The sequence below is a fragment of the Gorilla gorilla genome, chromosome 14 (genome assembly GCF_029281585.2).
Source record: "Gorilla gorilla gorilla isolate KB3781 chromosome 14, NHGRI_mGorGor1-v2.1_pri, whole genome shotgun sequence".
Lineage (NCBI taxonomy): Eukaryota > Metazoa > Chordata > Mammalia > Primates > Hominidae > Gorilla > Gorilla gorilla.
The window spans coordinates 68,264,659-68,288,409 of record NC_073238.2 but is presented as its reverse complement, the minus strand read 5'-3'; the positions used below and the strand labels follow the sequence as shown (position 1 = coordinate 68,288,409).

Below are 23,751 nucleotides of genomic sequence, written 5' to 3'. Positions count from 1 at the left end.
TTTTCTACTCATTTTTTTCTTAATTATCTTAATTTAAATAGGTAGTAGGGCAAGTTTGAGGAAGTGAAATTATCAGCTCCACACAGTCATCAAGAAATCCACGGCCGGGTGTGGTGGCTCCCACCTGTAATCCCAGCACTTTCGGAGGCCAAGGCGGGCGGATCACGAGGTTAAGAGATAGAGAGAATCCTGGCCAACATGGTGAAACCCTGTCTCTACTAAAAATACAAAAATTAGCCCACGTGCCTGCAGTCCTAGCTACTCCAAGGGTGGGGAGGGGTGGGGGAGGCTGAGGCAGGAGAATCACTTGAACCCGGGAGGTGGAGGTTGCAGTGAGCCAGGATTGCACCACTGCACTCCAGCCTGGTGACGGAGTGAGACTCCATCTCAAAAGAAAAAAAATCAATAAATGGAAAAAAAAATCCACGTTCCTTGTATCTGGCAGTTCTAACTTGGCATCCTCTCCATTCAATTGGCACCTGAAGAAGAAAGTGATTAATTGCATATATATGGACCATACAAAACCTTGGTATGTTACTTTTCTTCCTATGTCATGGTAACATTACATTTCTCAATGTGTCCCTTGCAGTTAATCTGCATGTCCAGAAAAACTGAGGAAAATTTTGGAAAATAATTATTCAGCTTCTTCAATGCATATATGATTGAGATAGCCTCCAAACTTGTTCCCTGCTTTTACTTTTTCCTTCTTGTAATTCTATTCTAAAAACAAGAAGCCAGGAATAATGCCTTGCACTTGCTATCCCAGCAATTCCGGTGGCTGAGGCAGGAGGAATGCTTGAAGTCAAGAGTTTGAGGATTAGGGTGAGTGACAGAGTAAGAACCTGTCTCTTAAAAACAATGCTAACAGTTTTCTTTAAAGATAAGTCAGATTGTCTCATGCTGCTGCTCAAAACCCCAGAATAATACCCCATTTTATTTGGAGCAAAGGCAAGGTCATCACAATGGCCTGCAGTGCCTTACATGTTCTGACCCCATTACATCACTCTGCTCATCTCTACAAAACTCCCGTCTCACCCAATCTGCTCTAGCCACACTGGCTTTGTAAATGTTCCTCAAACAGGACAGCACAGCCTGGCCTTAGGATACTTGTACTGTCTATTCACTCTACCTTGAGCACTCTTCTTCCAAACATCTGCATGGCTAAATTCATTATTTCCTTTAATATGTTGCTCAACTCTCGCCATTCCAATGAGACCTACCTTCTCCAGCTCCCCACAGCTAATAATCGCTGAACTTCGGAATCCTATATGTTTCCTGTGGTCTTCCGAATAGTACCTGTTCTCCCCACTGCAAGACAATCAATAGGATTGTACTTTCTCATTGGCCCTCTTGTTTGGTTGAAACTACAAGAGGAGTCCTTGCCAATAACCTGTGAATGAAAGTAAAGTGTGGCCCTTCCTGACCAGAATCATTAACTACCTGACTGGGGCCTTCTGCGCTCTTCTTTCACTCTGTCATGGCAAGGCAATGGCATGCTTGAAACCATGGCACTACTAGAGTTTCTGACTTCTAAATAGCTTATGTGCTAAATTTACTATTTGTTGTCTATTGTTGATGGCAAAAATATAGGTTTATAGGACAGGGATCTTTGTGTTTTATTAATTACTATATTTAAAGCTCTTAAAATAATGTCTGGCATATAATAGATTTCCCTAAACACTTACCAAATTGATAAATGAATAAAGTGAGCCTGCAATTCTACTTGAAGAAATTAGTGAAAAAGGATGCAAGAATGTGTAAAAAAAGGCTTTAAGGAATAGTTGGTGAGTATGGCAAAAGAGAAGCATGGAAATTCAGCATATGGACAAATCCCCCACAATATATGTCATCAGGAAAAGGCAATGATATACCACTATGTATCTGTTAGAATAGCCAAACTTTGGAACACTGACTACACCAAATGTTGATGAGGATTCCTTCACTCATTGGTACAAGTAGTTGCAGAAGTACTTGTGGTTTTTGCCACCACAATCACTTCTGCACCAACCTAATAATAATGCTGAATGGTACAGCCACTATGGAAGACAGTTTGGAAGTTTCTTACAAAACTGAATACTCTTACCATATGATCTAGCAAAAGATCTGAATAGATGTTTCTCGAAAGAAGACATACAAATGGCCAATGGGTATATGAACAAACGCTTAATGTCACCAATCATCAGGGAAATGCAAATCAAAACCACGATGAGATATCTCATCTTTGTGAAAATGTCTACTAAAAAGACAGAAAATAACAAATGGTGGTGAGGATGTGTAGAAAGGAGAATGCTCATACACTGTTGGTGGAAATGTAAAGTAGTAAATCACTATTGAAAACAGCATGGAGGTTCCTCAAAAAACTAAAAATTACTATATGATCCAGCAATCCCACTACTGAGTATATATCTGAAAGAAAGGAAATCAATATATCAGAGAGATATCTGCACTGTCATGTTTTTTGCAGCACTGTTCACAATAACCAAGATATGGAATCAATCTGAGTGTTCATCAGAGGATGAATGGATAAAGAAAACGTGGCACATATACACAATGAAATCCTATTTTGCCATAAAAATCATGTTATTTGCAGCAACGTGTGTGGAAATGGAAGTTATTATGTTAAGTGATAAGCCAGGTGCAGAAAGACAAATATCACATGTTGTCACTACTATGAGGGAGCCAAAAAATTTGATCTCAAGGAAGCAGTGAATAGAATGGTGGTTACTGAAGCCGGTGGAGGGTAAGGGGGAGGGCAGGATGAAGAGGGTTGGTTAATGGGTATAACAGTACAATTAGATAGAAGGAATAAGATCTAGTGTTTAGTAGCACAATAAGGTGACTATAGTTGAAAATAATTTATTGTATATTTCAAAACAGCTACAACGAAAAATTTGGAATGTTTTCAACATAAAAAAAGACAAATGTTTAAGGTGACGGATATTCCAATTACCCAGATGTGATCATTACACATCATATGCTTTTATCAAAATATCACATGTACCCCATAAATACGTGCAACTAGTATGTATCCATAAAAATTAAAAATTAGAAAAGCTAAATCTAAAACTATTTAAAATGTCAGTCTAAATACTGAATTACCACACACACATAGAATGTATACATACACAAACATATTCTATAAAGACTGAAAATGTATTTATATGCTTAATCAGTTTTATTTTTATGCATGCAATTATTTCTATTTTTTTACTTTAAAAATTTTACCAAATTATACACGATTAATATAAAACACTGTATACATCTAAGGTTAAGATCTAAGAGTTTGCTGGTATCCAGCTTCCTCTTGTTCTTTTTCGTAAAGGGATCCCTCAAATTTTAGTTGGACACATATATACCATGCTCCTCAGTTCCTACTGTAGTTTGATTTACCCATTTGAGCCAATGGGATATGAGCAGAAGCAGTGGGTGGGAGCTCCAGATCATTTTCCTAAAGAAGCTTACCTAAGACTCACTGTATCCTTTCTAACCACTGGGTGAGAAATGGTAATGGTAACCACTGGAGAAACCGGCAGAAGTTGGCAGAGTTTCCCTGCTATCCAGAGCCTGGTTGCTCTGTGATATGAAACAAAAATAAATGTCTAACTTAATGTACTCACTAGATTTTACAGTCTGTTTATTATAGCAACTTAGCTGCTATGTTTCAATACCACTAACTCAAGTATGTGGTGACCACAAAGTTGGTTTATATTATTTTCTCCTTTAGTATAAAGGGGTAAAGGTATTTCCCCATGTTTTCCTTATTATATAAAGTATTAATGAAGACCTAACCATAAAGCGACTCTCCCTTTACTGAAGAATAGTATTGGCTAAAAACAAAACAAAATTACCATAAAAATTTTAAACATCTCTTTAATAGATAAAATATTTTCATATGTATGCATATTTGCACAAATGTATGGGAATCTTAGTTTTCCAATAACAAATCTTCAACAGTTGATACAAGTGTCTAAGAAAAATTGTATACCTAGGAAAACATGATATTATGGAGAAAACTACACTTTACTCATGTTAGTTCTCTTCATCAACACCCAGTACAAAAATAATGATCATCTGAATATGTTAAAAATATGGTACTTCCTTCACTACAAACTAATTTTTCAGGCAATGGTATTAGTTTTACTTAAAATGTCTATTTGTTATACTTTAGCCCAACATGGAAAAATGCATATGGGAATGTTATATAAAAGCATAGCCAATCTATATTTTGTATGATTATATTTGTAAATCTTTATTTTAGATGAATTTGGTGCAAGTTATTTTTTCTTGAGTACGACAGGGTATGGTTAACTTTTTTTCTAAAAATGTATACCTTCATTTATTTCCTGAACTCTGTCTGTAATGATTTGCATTCTATTGTCCCTGCTGTTAGTTGACATCTACCATAATATAATCATATCTCTCTAGTTTTGTTGTATTTCTTTTCTTACCTCCTCTTAATTACCCCTTTTGTACCTCTAGTCTCTAGTCTCTGTCTCTAATACATAGAGGTACCAATTTTACAACCCCCAAGGCTTGTCAGGTTAAAGATTAATGAGCAGACTATGCCCAAAGGCTTTGGAAAGGTTAAGCATAATTACAAATGGGTATTTTATGCAATGCTGGAGATGTGCAAGCTGTTTTTCAAAAAAGGGCAAGAAAAAAGGTAATGAAACTTATGGGATTCATGTCAACTATTGTATTTCAGAAAAAAAGGTTTCTTTAAAATGAGAAATTAACATGCTAACTGGAAGAGGTTGTTAAATCCTGCCCTGTTTTATTCATGATTATAACACATGCACACACACACACATTAACATATAACTGAGGACAATCACAGGTCTGTACTATCATTGACTTTTACTTTTTTTCTTTGTAAGAAAAAGCAACTTTTTCGTATTTAGAGTAAAAAGAAAAGTTATAGTTTGAAATAAATACATTAGCTGAGTATTGCTGTTGGAAAAATTAAACAGCATTCAGAGAAGAAATATGTAGTTTCCACTTGAAATTTTATAGCTTACCATGAAAAGAACTACTTTCCATGGAAAAATAACTTAAAGATTCTTTAGAGATTTAGTTACACAATTACTGTGAAATATAAGATGAACATCTGGCCATCCCAGCACCATGAGGATGGTAGTAGGATTATAGTAATTAAAAGAAATCCAGTCAGTGTGCTTTACTAATTATAAAGTGTTACCAGGGTTAAAACAGTCGTGTTTAGAAGTCAGAAAGTAAAGCTTGTTGACCTAATTGGAGGTGGTTTTCTCCAAAATGTTTCAGAACAGGGGACCATGCTGGAATTAACGTTGCTAAAGAAAAAAAAAATATTGATCTGAAAATGCTGAGTTAAAAAGTGAGATTTTTGCTGAAAAAAGATTAAAGATTCAGAGTTAATTCATTTCCTTTAAAGTGTTATTCATGCTCTGCCTAAGGGCAGCTCCCTCCCTTTGTCCACTACCTTCCTTCACTTGCTTCATTCAATGTCTTTGCAATTACCTCTCATGCTTACAGCAACATTTTTCTCTCTGTACAGAATCATTTCCATCAACTTAAGAACATGAAAGCTTTTATCTCATTTGAAAAAGTGAGAGCGACAGGAGGCAGCCAAATGCTTAGGCGGATGGGGAAGGGTCCCCAGTGAAACTCCACCTCCAAGCCAAGGACAGTTTAAAGCCTGAAAGGCCAAGCCACAAGTTAAATCCTTAGACTGGACTGAGAACCTGTTTCTCCATTTGACATGTTTTCTCTGATTAGTCCCCACCCTTCCCCTATTTCTCATATACCTACCCTTTCCTAACTGACTTTGTACACTGCTGTGCCCACGTTTTAAGAGTTGTCTTCACTGTAACCTTTTTTGCATACTCAAAAATAAATCAATACACACTCTCCATTCTGAGTCCAAAGGCCCCCACCCAGCAACAAAGAGGGCATTCCTGCCTTCCGGTAGGCGGACCAACCCCACATGCCTCTCTGCTGAAAGCTGTTTCATTGCTCAATAAAGTTATTCTCTGTCCTCTTCACACTTCAATGTCCATCATATCCTCATTCTTCTTGGGCATGGCACAAGAGCTCCAGAACCACTGAACACGGGTACAAGCTATAACAGGCGAGCTGGGGAACACCAGCGTGGCCGACGAGGGCCCAGGTAAGGTGTCGCTGGCTGGGAAGTCCCAGGCTTGCAAAGTGACAGAAGAAAAATCCTACATGTAACGGAAAAAATAAAGCACCTCAATCATGACTCCGTTATTCCTTTATACATAACCCCATTTTACTCATTTTCTCAATAGTAAAATTTCTTGAAGTACTTGTCAAGTTTTTCCTCTTTCTAACTTCTTGCTTCCCAATTTCTTTTAAGCTCACTACAATTAGGCTTTGAAATCACTCCAAATAACTGAAAAAAGCTATGGTCAAGGTAGCCAATGATCTTCTGAAATCCAATATTCCATTCCAGTTCTTATTCTTTGGCCTATCATGAGCATTTGGCATATAATTTCTTCTTTCTAAATACATTTCCTTCCCCTGGCATCCAGGACACCCACAAGTAACTGGTTTTACACATATCTTCCTGGTTGTTCCATTATATTATTCTTGCTAGCTCTTATTCTTTCCGAGCTCTTAACGCTGTTTAGGAATGCCCCAAGACAGTCCTTGAAACTTTTCTCTCCTCTATCAAAACTCTTCCTTGATAAATTAATCCAGCTTCATGTCCTTAAGTATCACTTATGTGCAGATGACTGATATGGCAATGATTTCTCCTGTTGATCAAATACCAATGTTCTCCCTCACATAATCCAGATCCTTTGTGGTGCAGTGAGTCCATTTCATTGGACTGGCTATCACTAATGCGTGATGTCAATCTCTCCTAGGCCAAAGTGAAAGCTTTATATTGAGATAGTACAGTCCTGAGATGGAATCAACTTAGACATCTGAGTCAAGAGCTTAGAGGTGAGCTGCTTTAGGGAGAATGTTTGGATAGTAGACCTTGGATGAACAAAAAATAAAACTTTTATCCTTTAAGTGCAGAGTCAGCAATTTTTTTCTATAAAATGACAGATGATTCATATTTTAAACTTACAGGCTATATGGTCTCTATTGCAACTACTCAGCTCTGCCATTATAGTAAGAAAGTAGCCATAGACAGAGAGTAAATGAATGAGAGTGGCTGTGTGCCGATAAAGTTCTATTTACTAAAACAAGTGCTGCGCTGGATTTTGCCTATGGACTGTTGTTTGCCAACCCTTACTTTAAGCCACTGAGATATTGGGGTTTCTTTGTTATCACAGCATGTAGCCTAGTCTATACTTATTAATAAAACTTTCAAACTTATGTTTTTATTTCAGGCCTCCAGGGACAGGGAAGTCAGAAAATTTGAGAGGGTACCTAGGACGTGATTTTTTTATGACCCATAATTTTATTGTTCACATGCAGACTTCATGGCCACAATTAATACATGTGTTTATATTGTTCATATAAATCAAATATATATATTGATTTTGTTTTCTTTTTTGGCAATGTAATGTTTGTATAGATTAGGTAGCTACATAGACTGAAGGCTCAACGTTGAATAACAAATTATTACAGAAAAGTCATGCTAAAAGTACAGGAAAGAATATTGTGTATTTAGAATCTGACCTGTGGAAAAATCTAACACTTGAAAACTAACTTGTGCCACCTCCTCTACAAAGGCTAAAGGGTGAATTGTGAGGGTGTAATCAGATAGATAATGAATAAATTATTTCTATTACCAGCCACTCAGAGGATAGATAATCATCAGTGACAACTATCTGCTCTCCCAGAGAAAGCTGGGATTCTGCCCTTATAGCCACAGTATTGGAAGTAAAGCTGAGCAATGATTAATATTGAATTTTTCAAAGGTGAATATAGTCTAGAACAATAGAACAAGTTCCTTCCTTTACTTTTCTGGAGGGTATGCTATTAAAGCTGCTTTCAAAGATATGTCTGCTCCACTTCGTCCCACAGAATAAAAGTCTGCTTTTGCATTTCAAATTACCATGTAGGGCTACCACTACTGACTCAATTCAGACACAACCCTGAATACAGGACCATGATAGAAATAATCACATTTTGTGATGGCTGAAGATGACAGGTTCCCCTCAAACATGTTAAGTCCAAAGCAGGAGTTCTCCAACTTTCAAAATCCATGCCTATTTAATAAACATTTTAACCTCCTCTACTTCTAAATTAAAAATATACTATTTTAGGGATATGTTAAGGATTTTTCCCCATGTCTTTAAATCATCCTTGGTAATGACCACTCTATTGTTGACACAGAAATTCTAAACTTAAACCTGCAGCCTGTTTTACAAGACTAACTAAACTAGACATTCAATGATATTGGGGATCAAAAGGAGAGCTTTACACAATTTAGCTCTATTTTGAATATTGGCAAGTGCAGTTATTAGATGTTCATGACACTACCTCATAATTTCAATATTATGAAATTGAATTGGGAAATATCATCTATTTTTTGAAGATCAAAACTATTTAGAAACAAAACTAAGAACTTCTACTTTCATCTGTAGTTAATAGTTTCTTTTCAAGTGCTTATTAAGAAATGTTGAGACCATAATTCCTTTATTAGTAATTTTATTTGTTTCATTATTCAAGCAATACCATGATAAAGAGAAAACGCTATTAAAATAGATAAGGAGAAATTGTTTGGAAACTTTTTGACCACCTTATATCCAGGTGAGAATGCATTTACTGAGACTTTCTTACTGAGTAGACTTCAACACAAATTATGTCTACAAAATTACAAATATTGGAGAAGTCAGTTAAGAAACTAATATTTTAACAGTTTGCATAGTTCTTGTCCCTAAACTAAAATTTTTCTTTCCTGCTTGAGTATTTTGCTGGTGTTTTCCTAAGAATATTTCTACTAACTAAAAGATTTTTCAATTTAATAGTCTTTAATGGTACAGCAAGATGTTGTTCATTAAAGGGAGTTTATTTTCCTATTAATATAAGATAGATTAATGACTAAAAATGACAAAATCAAAATAAGAATAGAGAATAGGTGTATACAAAAAAATAAGAAAGCCTGAAGAGGTTGGTTATAACGTTTACTACAGCTTGGGTAAATACAATACCTTGGAAGGCCACATTCAAGCTACAGGATAGAAGAAAAGGGCACATGCCAGTATTTATGCAATTCACAATGTTATCTCATGTGGCCTTCCCAACAATCTGATCAGTATTATTTTTTCCTCATACAGAGAAACTAAGGTTCAGAAAGTTTAGGAAATTTTGTCCAAATTCTTTACATCAATAGTTGAACTTGTCAGTGACATAGAATCCCGTATGGCAGTACTACAAATCTAAATGCCGTAATTCATTCTCATAAATCTCAAGTTTAGTGCTTGGTCTGTGATTTTCATAAAGTCTACACAATTTACCCAAAGTTTGAGAAACTCTGTAGACAGCAAGTAGCAATGGCAGGGTTCCAAATAAATTTTTCTGTGTCCATATAAGAACTGTCTAGGTCTCAACCAAAACTAGCATTAGACAGAAAATAAAATTCATGTAATTTATAATCTGCTCATTTGAGCATTAGCATTGGACATGATGTTAATTAACCTTGGACATTAGACCTATCTCCTACCCCCTATTTTTTGTTTTGTTTTTTTTTTTTTTGAGACAGGGTCTTGCTCTGTCATGCAGGGTGGAGTTCAGTGGCACCACCACGGCTCACTGCAGTGTTGAACTAAATCCAGGGCTCAAGCCATCCTCCTGCCACAACCCCCCAAGTAACTGGGTCTACAAACATGTACCACCACACCCAACTAACTTTTTTAAAAAAGTTTTTGTAGAGATGGGGGTATCATTGTATTGCCCAGGCTGGTCTCTATCTCCTGGCCTCAAGCGATCCTTCTGCCTGGGCTTCCCAAATTGTTGATATTACAAGCATGAGTCACTGCCCCCAGCCTGTCTTCACTCAAATGAAAGGGAAAGTATTCCCTGAGGTCCAGCACTTATTGTAGGTTTCCGTTTTACACAGACACCATCTATACTAATTCATTTCATTACTACTTTGCTATACATTTAAATTTAAGTAGTTCCAAAGCTTTGTTTGGTTGCAATATTGGAGATAAATAGAAAATGTGGCTTCTGTTTTGTCCAGGGAAGCTCGAACTGCCATTGATATGATTGCTTGCACCAAGGAGGCTTACAGAAGCTGAAGCTTTGAGGTTTTATGGTTTTACCCATTCCCCCATTGCACATATTGAATTCATTAGCACATAGATTTAGAACCCCGGCTAATCATCAAAGGTAATGCATTGATGTTCTGTGGTCAAGTAAATTCTGCTACCAGAGGTTTTTATTTTCTCAGTAATTATTTATTGAATTACTGAATTTATCGAATTGTAATACCTTATATTTTTCAAATGAGAAAGTGGGCATGCATTTTTCAAAACAAAACCACTTTATACCCTTCATGATTCCAAAATTTTTCAAGCAAAATTTGCAATTTTAAGTATACTAGGTCTGGTAAAGATAAACCAATAAATAAAATAAGAATATATTTATACCTATGCTTTCCATGCCTTGCAAAAAAATCTTACTTTCTTTTTTTAAAGAAAAGTAATAGTTTGTTTTAGTCTTCCTTTAAATTTATAAATCAAAGGCCTCATGATCATAGAGTTCAGCCTTGGATTTATTTCCCAATTCAACAAGCGCTTACTGGACACTACTGTTTGCGCATTTCACTATTAGGTATTTTGGGTCTTTCAAAGGCAGACAACAAGTGTTTCCTGACCTCAGAAAATGTATAATTCACTCTCTTAGGTCAATTTAGTGGAAAAGTAGTAGCCAAATAACTTTTTAAAATTCCAAAAACTGTCTGATAAATATTTATAATATGGATCTAAGGAATATTCATAATATGGATCTAAGACAATTGATACATCCATTTCACCATCAGAGATCAGAGCTGGAACTGTTCACAGTATTAGATCAGGAAAGATCAGAGATGGTGAAGGAGTAGCAGCAGACAAAGGGGCAAGCATGGAGACCAGATCTTAAACAATAAACAGGGAGGGCTGGAGACAGAAGCCAGAGCCAGGGACACAGGAAAATGGTGGGCAAGGAATTAGTATGTGAGTACAAAATGCAGAAAAGAATAACATGCATAAGGAAAAGGAAACCTAATTTTACATAAGTGATAAAACAGCTTACTTCTAAAAGGTTAACATATGAGAGATTAATGTTCAGAAAAGCTCTACTGACAAATCCTCAAAGAAAAAATTAAAAATCTGCCACATTATTTAGGAAAGTGATCATTTGATGAAGCACTCATTTGCTGTTGCTTGTTGTGAACTGGTCTGTTTTCACAACATAATACGACAAGTGGGAAGAGCCGTTTTCAGGAGAGCTGAGTTCCAGTTCCATCTTGTCAGTAGATTTCAGACATATGTGTCATAACTCCTATGAGTTTTAATTTTCTCCCCTGTAAAATAGCTCCAGGCAAAGGACAGTTTAGGTGTAGAGTGAGATGAGAGATTTTAGTTCCAAGATTCCATAACATAGCAACATATAAACATATAGCACAGGATCAGATACGAGAAGAAAGTGGAAAATAAGATAAGGGCATCGTGCATATGTGCATAGGCCATAGACCAGACAAGGAGAGAAAGTTATTACATGATATGCCATGGAAGAAGCAAGATTTAATCTGGTAACAAGACTTTTAATTGTTTAGGGGGAAATGTAAAGGGAAAGGTATGAGAAGAAACAAAGATACAAAATGTGTTTTGGCAATTGCAGTGGTTCAATGTGGCTTAAGAAAAGAGAACCTACAGGGGAAGAAAAGCTAATCAAAATTCAAAGACTAGGGATGGGATTCATGTGTTATGGTCGAGGACTATTTTTCTTTTCTAACATGACCGTATCTATGATTTAGGGTGGAATCTCATGTATGTGGTGCTAGTGTCACCTCTTCTAGTCCAGACCTGTGGTCTCCAGCCAATCAATCATGGCTCTCTCCCACCCAACCTCTCAAAAGCCATCTCAACACAGGCAGCTGTTACCAATGCAAGAATATGTGCAGAGAAGTCAAAACCTATTTTCTATTTTTACATTTGAGAAACTGAGTGGATAGCTGAGGTAAAATGGAGCCAGAATTTTATCATTGGACTGGGAATCTGAGGAATGGAAGGAAGCAAAAGATGAGACCGCTATAGATGCTTTGCCACCTGCAATATGAGACACATAAGGAAATAGGACTGTAAGGCATCATCCAGGAACATTGGAATACTGGTAGTGCCCATATGAGGAAAGAGAAAGTTCAGGATGCAGATGAGAGGGGGGATTTTATTCGGGCTCCTTGAATTCAGGTGCAAGCAGGGCATATTCACTGGGACTGGACCTTATGGCATGAGAAGAATTTGAGTGAACTGGAAAAGGAGTAAAAACATTTTAGTAGGAGTAAAAATATAATCAGAGTGGGAAATCGCTGTAATATCTACAAGAGTAGATAGTAAACTCAGAGCACAATCTTCCTGATAGTAATGTGGGAAAAATGAGGCTCCTAACCAGGTGGGGTTGATAATGGGATGCCCCCTAGTCTCCTATTCTCCCAGGGCTTGACCATCTTCCCTTTTCATCAACATATTGAGAGTGGCCAGGGAAGCAGGAGTTCTTGTTTAAGCAGCGTGACAAATAAAGACACAAAAGAGTCAGTGTAAGTCAAGAAAAGAAGAATGCATATATGGGAAAGGCCCATGCATAATCTCAGCCTGCCTAATTCCCTAGCCTTAGTCGAGGGGTTAGTTTATGGCATTTGCCTTTGATATGCATAATGCCTGCTAAGTTATACTTCAGTAAAATATTCCACATTGTACAGATAAAACAGGCATTGTGTAGGATCCAAGGGCATTTTTCTGAGCAGTAGTGTTTTGTCCTGGTTTTGTATTTAATCCTCACAATGTGGAATAAACCTGTGGGCCTCTCAGAATCAGGGCCTGTCATTACTGTAATTGGAGACAACTGTTAAACTCAGTGACTCATCTCTTTTCGTCCTCAATTTACAGAAAGGAAAAGAGGGCTTTCCCATGTATGTCCGAGGGCTCATTAACCAAAAGTGTTCACGTATTGGAGGTGCAGAAGCAGCCTCGTTCTTCACCTGAATCAAGCCCTCAATCCACAGCGAGGCCGCCTCTAGGTAATTTTGCAACATTAAACCCCAGAAAAGGTACATCTGGTGCTATGCTTTCTAATTAATTGTAATATCCATATTTGAGGGTTTTTTGTCATTGTTAGGTCATGAAATGAAAGTGCAGAAGCAAATAGAAACAATAATTGATGTGCAATCAGTAGCTAAGGTGGCTACATGTGAAGTTAAATGGCACTGTAGTAAACTTATTTTTATCTTATGCCTCTGTTTGGAAAATAGGGTGAGTAAAAACACAAGCACCTGACCTGTGCTATAGATTGTTATGGTTGTACCTGTGTTTCAAACATGGGTGAGCAGGCATCAAAAGCCTTATAATAACAGACACGAAGCAAGCTGCCCTGATACTGATCATCCCTATGGGAGATAAACTTATAACTGGTCTCCTCAGGGTAGAAAAAGAATAAATGGGCTTAAATGCTATTTGCTGAGGCAAGGTCAACACGGCTGAATAGTAATTGAAGATGCATAACAGTCAACAGAGACATTTGGTCCTTGGTTGTCTGTAAATTAAGGTATTAAATTTGTAAGATACTGTTCTTAATTCACAGTTTTAATATAATTGTGTTTACTCAATCAGAGTTGTTCGACATTGTAATTTCTAAGTTCTAATCTGTTTTATTTAAAAAAGGCAGAGCAAGCATTGATTGTCCTCATTAAAGTTTGAACAGCAGCTATAAAAGCAGCATGATGGAACTGAACATCAGCTTAGTGGGGAAAAAATAGGAAGTGATGGAACCAGGCAATGGAACAGGAAGTTTTTACACCTGTTCTAAGTCACTGTCTTAGTCTGTTTTGTGCTGCTATGAAAGGATACCTGACACTGGGTAATTTATACAAAATAAATTTATTTCTCATAATTCTGGAGGCTGGGAAGTCTGACACCGGCCTTCTTGCTGCATCATCCCATGTTGAAAGGTGGAAGGGCAGGAGAGCATGTGCAAGTAAAGGGGTCCAAACTCATTCTTTTATCAGGAACCCAGTGAAAACTAAGCCTCTTCCATGATAGTGACATTAACTTATTCATGAGGGTAAAGTCCTCATTACCTGATTATTCCTTAAAGGTCCCACTTCTCAACACATTGCACTGGAGATTAGGTTTCTAACACATGAATTTTAGAGACAAATTCAAATCATAATAGTCACCTCTTAGGTTATTTGCATAAAAGGTTCAGCAAAATGTGTGTGTGACCAGGTGGTACACGTCAAAGTTGCTTACAGCTAGAAGGATTTATCATAAATGGCTCAAAGGCAGCAGTAGGGAGAGCAGAAATTCCTAAAAGTCTGCAAGCTGGAGAAGTACTAGGGTAAGCATGTAGGAAAAGTGCCACAAACGTTTAGAAAACTAGAAGAAAAGCAAGAAAGAAAAATAAGTGCAGCAGTTGGCCTGTAAAACCAGTTTTAAGTTAAATGCTTTTTTTTTTTTTTTCTTAAGAGTCTTGCTCTGTCGCCCAGGCTGGAGTGCAGTGGCGCAATCTTGGCTCATTGCAGCCTCTGCCTCATGGGCTCCAGCGATTCTCCTGCCTCAGCTCCCGAGTAGCTGGGATTACAGGTGCTCACTACCACACCAGCTAATTGTTTTGTATTTTTAGTAGAGATGGGGTTTCACCATGTTGGCTAAGCTGGTCTTGAACCCCTTGACCTCAAGTGATCCACTTGCCTCAGCCTCCCAAAGTACTGGGATTACAGGCGTGAGCCATCATGCCCAGCTGCTTTTCTTTACCTTTCTCTCAAAACATTCTTTTAAAAAAATCATTTTATTATGACCTGGCAATTTGATATTCAACTTAAACCAATCTAATCTCTGAATTAGTAAATAAAATAACTGTTGTGACCTATTGTGTTACTATGAAATTAGACATGTGATCAGTCAACAGTCCAGGATGAATGGAATGTTACAGTTCATAATAACTTTAGGTTATCATGGACGGTTAATGGCCTTTGAAAATAAACACTACTCAAGCTTCAAATTCCAGCTGAACTCTGTGTGGCATAAGGGCAGGAGAACTTCGACCAGATGAGTTCCTTTCACATGTCATGCTGTGTGGATCCGGCTGTGGAAACAGTTTGCCAAACTTATCTTCAGAAACACATAGTCAGTGTTCAGACAAAGAATGTCAAAATAATGCTTAGTTTTCCTTTGGGTGATTCAAAGTGCTCTGGCCGGAAAATAGGCATAATAACCTTTTCTGGCATGTTTCTCACTAATTGTCCTTCAAACCGAGAGAGGTATTTTCAGAAGATTGTTTGCTTGTGCTGAAAGATCAGGGAGCAGTGAACAGTGTGAAAGGTACAGATTTGGACAAAATCATGAGTGATATACTGCATGAATGAAAACAAATCCATGCCTGGCACTGATATCTGCAAAAAGCTCCGTATATCTATTATGTTATAGTAGAAAACTGTTATGGCGTTCTGAGCATCCATGTGCAAAATCAAGATTTACATATAATGAAGTATATCTATTTCCTATTTCTCCCTCTATCCAGTTAAACTTCCAGCGCTAACTTGAAACCAAGAAGATAAAAAGCCTCAATAATCCAGGACCAGAAAAGTGGAGACAGAAAATGTGACAATCCTTGTATGGATATATGGAAGGAATACTAAAAGAAGGGCCGCATAAGAAAGAGAGTAAGGTGGCAAATACAGCTCCAATCCCTGTATTGCCTGCATCTCCTACCTCCCTTCTAGACAAAATTACTGGCAAAGTGATAGTTGTAACAAAATATCTCATCAAGGGAAGTAGATGTGGGCTCTAGAGATGAAACACCACTTTGTGTCCTGAAAAATGAGAGTGAGTAATGAATGGTAGGCAAACTTGTAGTGAAATAAGCATGGTGGGGAAAGACTAGCCTCTGCAAGCTGGGGTGAGGCAGAACTGAGGCAATAAGAAAATGACTTAGCAAAGTCTATTTTTCCCAGACTTCCTCTGCAGGGTTCATTTATTAAAAACAAAACTGTCAGTGGAAACAAAGGTGTTCTGGAAAAGGATTCCTCTGGTTTCTTTACTTCAAAAGTATTTAAAGATTATTTTTCTATCAATCTTAATATTCTTCTTTCTTCTTTAGTACTGAGATTTTGTTATTTATAGTGATTTTAGTAGGTTTTGGTTTGACCGTCTTTTTTTTTTTTTTTTGGAAATGACCTCAAACCCTCTTTGGGAATTGACAAGCATTTTAAAACAAAGTCCAATCTTGGTACTTTTTAGATTTAAACTAGGAGAATAGAGATGAAAATAAATATACATACTCATTTACTTAATTTATATTGTACATCCCTGTGTATAAAAATACATATTTTATATTAAATATTTGCATATATATCTTATGACAGGAAGAGGGTGAATATCTGACTCCTCAAAAATAGTACATAAGTCAACTACTTGTTTAAGTTTAGTGACTTCCTTCACAGGAAGCTTAAGGGAGCTTAAGGGAATAAGTATAATGCTTCTAGCAGAAACAAAAATTAGAATGGTATTTACAACGATTCAGATTCTCCAAAAGTGTGAAGAACAATAATGCAAAATGTTTAGAACTGAGAGAAAATAGAGATTTTAAGATAAAAGCTGTCTTCATGTCAGTGAGATAAAGCCATGTGTGCTAAATTTTTTTCTGATTATGTACATTCTTCAGAGGCCTCTGGGGCAAAACAGGTGTCTGTAGTATAGAAACTATGTAGAGGAAACTGTGCTTCACTTTGCCAAAGCAGACCCATCAATATGGAAAAGACAACTGTGTGAAAAAATAGTGATAGAAAATAGAGAGAATAAACCTGCTACAGCACTGCTAACTCTTAGGAATCTTACCATAAGCCAAGCCCTTTTTACAAGCTTCATAGGCATTTGCTCCTAAAATGTCCTGACTGCCTTGTGACAAGCTCTGAGAGGTGGTGTGGTTTGTCCCAGGGCATGTACCTCATCAGTTGTGGAGCCAGCATTCAAATTGTAGTATCTGATTCTAGAGCTCATCTTCACCACAAAATACCTAAAAGAATGAGCAGAAATAGAAACAGGGTGAAATGGAGAGAGAGAACAGTCTCCCCTTTCCAACAGTGTTCATGGATGGAAATGCTTATGAAGGAAACATGTTAAGCAGATTATGAATGAAATATGTAGCTGTACTTCTTGACCCACTAATAATTTAACCAATATTAATTGAATATCTAGTAACTTCAATCAAGACACAATGTTAGCTGTTGAAGATACAAGAAATGTTTCTATTTGTTTGACTTCATATCTTTCCATAAAGATCCTTCAGGGTCTCCCTGGTACTTCGGGGAAAAAAAAATGGTTGGGGGAAAGCATTAGGGAAAAGAGCTAATGCATGCTAGGCTTAATACCTAGGTGATGGGTTGATAGGTGCAGCAAACCACCATGGCACACGTTTACCTGTGTAAAAAAACTATACATCCTGTACATGTACCCCGGAACTTAGAATAAAATTTAAATTAAAAATTTAGAAAAAATAATCCTTAGTTTGACGTTAAGGCCCTTCATGATCTAGCCTTATTTCCCGATAGTGCTCTTGTAGCCTGTTCTCAAGCCATTCTGAAATAGTCAAAGGCCACCCCTGATGTTTTGGTAAATTTCTTTCTTTCTTTCTTTCTGGTTTTTGAGACAGAATTTCGCTCTTATTGCCCAGGCTGGAGTGCAATGGTGCTATCTCGGCTCACCGCAACCTCCGTCTCCCAAGTTCAAATGATTCTCCTGCCTCAGCCTCCCGAGTAGCTTATAGGCATGTGCCACCATGCCCAACTAATTTTGTATTTTTAGTAGAGGCAGGATTTCTCCATGTTTGTCAAGCTGGTCTTGAACTCCCGACCTCAGGTGACCTGCCCGCCTCGACCTCCCAAAGTGTTGGGATTACAGGCGCGAGCCACCGCGCCCGCTGTTTTGGTAAATTTCTATAGGCTCTTCTCTCTGGCAATATCTCTCCCCTACATACCGCTCCTATTACTTTTTGACCTGGCTAATGCAAACCCTTCAAAATTCAATTGAAACATATCTTGTGAAGTCCTGTCTGACAAATACAAGTCTGAGATAGGCATCCTTCCTTTCTGTTCACACAGCCCCTCACATTATTATTTTCAGTTTATTTTTCTCCACCAGTAACATGGAAAGTCTTTTCAAGCAGGCACTGTCTTTTACCTTTTGTGCTCAGAACTAAGCCTGGCCATAGGAGCCATGCAAATATATTTGTATTAACTTACATTTGTATTAACTTATATATGAATGACATATTTTAAATAGCTACTACATAAAACACATAATTTATCCACTTTAAATAAAATAGAAAATGAGAATACAAATAAAGTATTTGACTTGTTCTTAAAGTCCCCTTTTTCATTTCACAAAGGATTTGAGGCATTTTACAAAAATACATTAATAAAAAGATATATAGTTAAAAGTATAAAGAGAAAATAGTCAACTCTGGCATTGAATATATGTAGGTAAAAATGCATGACATATTGTATTATAGAAGAGTGGTGGGGGATGGCAGTCTATGTATATGGTTCCTGGTGACCAAAGAATGATCTGAATATGAAGTCATATCAGTTCTTCAGAAGAAGCAAAGCTATTCTTGATTGGTTTGTACACTAAAGGGAAATTTCTTATTTGGTTTCTCATAAAGAGGATTCTTTATGTAATAAAGAGCTCAATGTTTCCCTATGCTTCTTTATACTGCATATAATAACACATTTCATGTTGCTCTTTCAGGTGAGGTCTTTCAATGTAGTTAAATAACCTAGTACTAAATCATAATTCAGTGAAAGTAAGCTTAAGAGGGTGTTGAAATAATCCTGGCCAATACAGTATATAGACCCTTGTGATTATACTTGATTCAAAGGTAACACTCAGGACACCTAGAAGAACACATGATGTGTGGCCTTCAGGAAATATTTCAAAAATGTGATATCTCAAAATGAGCATTTAATAATCAAACATCAAGAAATTTGAGTTTATATTTGACAAGAACCTGGAAAAAGAAACTTCTGTTCTTCAGATTAAAGCACATTTCTTACATTCATTAACAACCAATCGAGAAGGATAAGCATAAAATAAGTCTAATGAAGATTTTTGCCTGAATGTGTGGCTAGTAAACGATATTTAAGAAGTATGCTTGGTGAAGTTTTTAGTTTTTTTTTCCCTTAGAAATTAGTCCTAGGTCTACTCCAGCAAATAGAAAATTGGAAAATTGACAAAAAATTTTTCTAGGACAAAGCATAATCAATGTTACCTCATTATGAATGTTTCTTAATGTTTTAATCTTAAAGAAAAATTATACACATACATGTTCATATGAAATAAAGTTCAGATGGAATTTCTAATGCCAAACAATCTTCCTGTTACATTCTCCAAGATGAATGAGCTGCAAACTAAAATTCCATTAGGCAATATGCTTAAAAAGTGTATCTGTAAAATGACAAAATTTTTATTTTAAAATATCTGAATTTGTACTCTAGTATTAATAAGGGTATAGAAAGTCCTGAAAGGCTTTCTCTGCAACACTAAGAATATTGTGGGTGTGCAGTTCTCTCATCTTTCAGGAAAACAGTGCTCCAGTAACCAAGTCCAGACTTCTGGTGCTAGTTATAAGATCAGCTTTTAGAAGTGCAACACACTTACACTAGTGAATGTGCACAATCTGAAAGAATTTCTGCTGAAATCCACATGGCTGGTAACTGGTGCTACTGGGACCAGAACTCAAGTGCAGTGTGTTACCTTCTCAGTGTCTAGTTCCTCTTTCCCCTACCTAAGAGGACTCCCTTTCTGGACTACACAGATGAGATGAGCCATAATTGGTCAAAGTCAATTATTACATCCCATTTCTCTGGCAACAGTGATTGATGCAGTATAGTCACCCCTCAGTATACATAAAAGATTGGTTCCAGGCTTCCTAAGATACCAAAATCTGCAGATACTCTAGTGTCCGTGCAGCCCACATATAGAAAAAATGGGCCTCACTATATTCACGTTTGGCATCCTGTGAATATTGTTGGATGTGGAACCCATGAATACAGAAGGTTGCTGTATACATTAAAAATAACTTGCATATAAGTGGACTTGTACAGTTCCAAGCATGTCATCCAAGGGTCAACTATGATGAAAACAATGAGCTACACAGAAGTAACCTTGCCATGTTTGGCAGAATTACAAAATGGCCCCCATGATTTCTATCTTTTAGTGTTACTCCAGGCTTGTTAAATTACATAGCAGTAGGGATTTTGCCAATGTAATTAAGGCTACTAATCAGATTAAGATACCAAGATTATCTGGATTGACCTAACTTAATCACATAAGCCCTTTATAAGCAAAACATTTTCTCAAGCTGGTAGGAGAGAAAGAAATCAGAGGCATGGAAGGGATTTGTCATGTAACTGGCTTAAAAATGGATGGGGGGGTTACATGGTAAAGAATGTGGGTAGACTCTAAGGGATGAGAACATCTGACATGTAGCAAGAAAATGGCAGCCTCAGTCCTACATCACAAGGAACTGAATTCTTCAACAATGAGAATTACCTTGGACAATAACTTTTCTTCAGAGTTTACAAATTAGAACTTGGTCTGGCTCACATCTCGAATTCACTCTCCTAAAACCCAGAACAAAGAACCCAGAAACTCCTTGCTGGATGTCTGACCTACAGAAACTGAAAGAACAAATTTGCATTGTTTAATCTGTAGGTCTGTGGCAACTTGTTACACAGCAATAGAAAACTAATTGAATTTCTAGAGGTAAATGAGAGAACCCCAGATGCTTCTGGCAGTCATCTGTTAACATGAGGGAACAGTCTGCCAAGAATTGCATCAACACCACAGAAGAGGAAGGAAATAGAATGTGAAAGAGTGGAAATTTGGTGCCTATATAATCTGATCAAACTTTTCCTCATACCTGAATACTTTTGGATATTTTTAGTACACGAGTAAATGAGTTCTATTTGTTGTTTGTACAGTTGAAGTTTGGTTTTCTGTTACTTTTACCCAAAAATACTCCAACAGATTCAGCAAATTTCTTGATTTCTAGATCACAATTACTTTCTCCACAATGACATTGGCTAGAAAATGGTAACTCTTTTTCCTGGGTTTCAGCTTCTATAAACCTCTGACTTAATGCAATCACTATTATAAACATGTGAAATTAAGTACAATAAGAATATATCTATACAATTTAGGATATGGAGTAACTCAGAGGAGATATGTAAACTAAAAAAATACAAGTTAGAATTTTAATTTTGATAAATAAAATATCTGAAATGTTGACTATATTGATAGCTTAATAGCATACAGTTTGAAGCAAAAACATAATTTCACCAAAAGGTCAAATAGACATCATCCAAACTGAAAAACAAAGAGAAGAAACCACTAATGTATATTAATAATCAGAATACAGTTTCAGAATGACACTATCAAACAATCTAACAAGTGTACATATATAGTCCCAGAATGAGAGGAGAGAGAAAATTACTGAAAAAAGATTGAAAATATACAACTGAAATTTTCAATTTTTAATAAGTAGCATCAATCCACATATTCAAGAAGTTTAGAAGATCCTAAGTAGGTCCAAATTTTTAAGAAGATTATATCTACACACATTAGAGTAAAATTGTTAAATACTGATAAAACATAGAAAAGCTTAAGACATCCAAAACATGCAGGAAAACAGCAAGAATGACAGTTGACTTGTCAGGAGAAAAATGGAAAGTAGAAAATTATGGAATATGTTTTCTGTGTGGAAAGGGAAAAAGTCTCCTTTTTCATTTGTGATGTATTTGAGGCATAACTATTTTCCTTAGTCTTGTTATGGGTTTTAAAATTTCAACTTTTAAAAAATCAGTTTTGGTGATTTTTCTATTCTCTATTTGATTCATTCCTGTTCTGATCTTTATTATTTCCTTCTTCTAATTTTGGGCTTAATTTGTTCTTTTACTCATCCATTGAGTTATAATGTTAGACTGTTTGAGATCATTCTTTTTAAATGCAGTTTTTTTATCACCATAAATCCTCCTGATACTAATGCTTTTGCTGATTCCGTAAGTTTTAGTAAGCTATGTATTTGTTTCATTTGTCTAGAGATATTTTTAAATTCTCTTTTGATTCCTCTTTGACCTAATGATTGTTCAGTAATGTGTCATTTAGTTTCCCTGTATTTGTGAATTAGCCCATTTTCTTGCTGTTATTGATTTCTAGTTTCATTCAACATGTTACAGTATGATTTCAAATCTTCCTAATTTTGTTAAGACTTGTGACCTAATGTGATTTATCCTGTAGAACATTTCAGGTACACTTGAAAAGAATGTACACCCTTTTGCCATTGGGTCTAAATTTCTGTATATTTTGTTACATTTACTTGGTCTACAGTATTGTTCAAATCCACTGTTCTTTATTCATTTTCTGTTTGAATATTCTATCCATTATTTAAAGTAGGCTATTGACACCTCGTACTTGCCACCTGTTATTGTATTGTATTGTATTGTTTTATATAATGTAAGTAAGTAGAGCCACTCTTGCTTTTTTTGGTTAGTTACTTTCGTGTGGAGTCTCTTTTTTCCATCCTTTTACTCCCAGCCTATGTAAGTCTAAAGTAAAATAAAAATAAAAATGAAGACATTACAAGGGATGTCTCAGAAATAAAAAAGAACATAAACAACTATATGTAAACAAATTGGATAATGCAGAAGAAATGGATACATTCATAGAAACATGCAACCTACCAAGACTGAAGTAAGATCCATTACAATAACTATCAAAATCCCAATAGCATTTTCTCACAGATATTTTAAAAAATCCTAAAACTGGTCTTGAACCACAAAGGTTCTGAATAGCCAAAACATTCTTAAGAAAAAACAACAAAATTGAAGTTATCACACATCTTTATTTCAAATTATACTGCAAAATAATAGTAATTAAAACAGTATGTTACTGGCAGTAAAAACCATGATACATGTAGACCAATAAGACAGAATAGGGAGCCCAGCAATCAACCAGTGCATATTTCATCAACTTTGGCAAGGGCACCAAGAATACATAATAAGGAAAAGAGAGGCTCTTCAATAAAAGATGTTGGGAAAACTGGATATCCACATGCAAAAGAGCAAAATTTGAACTTTATCTTACACCATACACAAAAATCAACTTGAAATGGGTGACCTAAATGTAGGATCTGAAGACATTAAAATTTAGAAAAAAAAAACAACGTAAGCTACAATCTGGTATTGGGCTTGGTAATTAATTTTTGGATCTGGCACCAAAACTACAGGCAACAAAAGCAAAAGTAAACACATGGGAATGCATTAACCTAAAAAGCTTCTACACAGCACAGGAAACAATCAATAAAATGAAAGCACAGCCTACAGAATGGGAGAAAATATTTTCAAACCGTATATCTGATAATGGGTTAATATCCACAATACATAAATAATACATAATGACAATATATGTCAATAACAACAACCCAAATAATGTTAACATAAAAATGGGCAAACGACTTGAATAGACACTTTTCCAAATAAGACATACAGAGAGCGAATAGGTATATGAAGAAGTGAGTATTATCACTAATCATTAG

At 36.3% G+C, this 23,751-nt stretch overlaps 1 long non-coding RNA gene across 1 annotated transcript in view; it reads right to left on the bottom strand.

Annotated features, from left to right (window-relative positions):
* LOC109029376 (uncharacterized) overlaps window positions 1-23,751 on the bottom strand; it is a 63,422-nt gene that overhangs the window by 17,336 nt on the left and 22,335 nt on the right. Inside the window, exons 2-4 of the long non-coding RNA XR_002008437.4 lie at window positions 22,712-22,762; window positions 20,709-20,836; window positions 16,995-17,172 (exon numbers count right to left, since the gene is read on the bottom strand). This is a non-coding gene — a long non-coding RNA (uncharacterized lncRNA). The remainder of the gene's footprint in view (window positions 1-16,994; window positions 17,173-20,708; window positions 20,837-22,711; window positions 22,763-23,751) is intronic.